Genomic DNA, 1,560 nt, shown 5'->3' on the forward strand with positions numbered 1-1,560 from the left:
ATGGTAATCGGTTACATCACCACTTTGCAATGTGAATCGCCCTATGTGTTCTAGAGTAGACACCTCTCCTAAACCAGTAAACAGTGAGAATTCTGGCACCTTATACCCTCTAGGCCATGGGTATGCTTGGTCTACCCAATTAGGGTATGGCTTTGTGTACGTCGACATAATGACGGGACGCACCCCAAAAGCCATCTGATCCTGTACGATTTCCATAATCTGATTCCTCAACATGACGTTGGGATCATATACAATTCCTACAGGCTGATTAACCGGTTGATTTGCATGAGGCCTGATGTTTGGTCCTTGATTGGCAACAAAATTACCATAATTAGGGCCATTACCATTAGCCTAAACATCTACTCCCTCGTTACCACGTGGAATATTCTATCCATTGTTTAGGACATTATCCCTCGCGTTTGGATTACCCCCCAAGTTAGGCATACCACTACCATTGCTTTGATTTGGTACTGTAGTACTGCCTTGATTTGAAGTAGAGGGACCAGAAAGTGGTTCTACCCCTTGACTCAGATTTAGGACCGAGGGATTATGTCCTACATCCCTCGGTTCGGGCTTAGGACTGAGGGATTATGTCCCACAATTGTCCTAGTTTGAAAGTGATTTGCAAGAGGTGTAACCGGTTGACATATTTGGCCTACTAACTTATTCATTGTTTCGTTCAAAGTATTTAGTTGTTTGGCCATATTGTCATAGTGTGCATTCCCATTTTGAGTAAATCTTTCCATATTATGAATACTTCGAAGATTTACCTGTTCAACAACGTCTTGTGTGAGTTCTCCAAGTAATGCACGCATGGTTCGAGGACTCAATTCCGTCATTGGTTCGTAACGACTGTTACTGCTCTGATTCTGTCCATCTGTTCGTGGAGAGGCATGCTGCTCCTCATATCGCTCGATCACAGACTGGATTCCTCCCTGATTTGCTGCTTCCTTATCGGATCTCTGAGGCATATTGTGTCACCTTTTGTATTTTCAACACCAAACACCACTGTCCCACTGCGCGTGCCAAATTGTTTCGCGCGGGTTAGTCGCTAACAATTAAAAGAGGGATCAGACGATTGTGTAAGGGACAAACCTCTTGAGACAAAGCCCAAAAATGAGTGTTCTTTATTGGCGATGACTTTACAATCAGAAATTAAAAACAGAATGCCTCCAAGGAGGGCAAGCACACGAATTACTGAAAGAAGTGTTTAAATCTAAGATAAGAAATTTAAAATTACATGTTCTCTGTTCGAGAGTTTTTTATTCGGGGTCTTTGCTCTATGTCTTTCCTTTATTCGGTCCTTTGCTCTATGTCTTTTCTCTCTTTTATACTTCATGGACGATTTCTTTGTAATCAACCGCCTAAAAACTGCTTGATCGTCCTATAACTGCCCACTTTTCTCGTAATGGCCAACTTGTCATGAAAACTGCCTTTTTTAACTACTGTCATTACTCTTCGTCGTTCAGCCGCTTTCGATTGAATTCCTTGAATCGTGGAACGTGATAGGGCTGCTTTAATAACTGCTTTGATAACTGCACTTCTTGATAACCACAACGC

This window comes from Olea europaea, chromosome 18 (assembly GCF_002742605.1).
Source record: "Olea europaea var. sylvestris chromosome 18, O_europaea_v1, whole genome shotgun sequence".
Taxonomy (NCBI): domain Eukaryota; kingdom Viridiplantae; phylum Streptophyta; class Magnoliopsida; order Lamiales; family Oleaceae; genus Olea; species Olea europaea.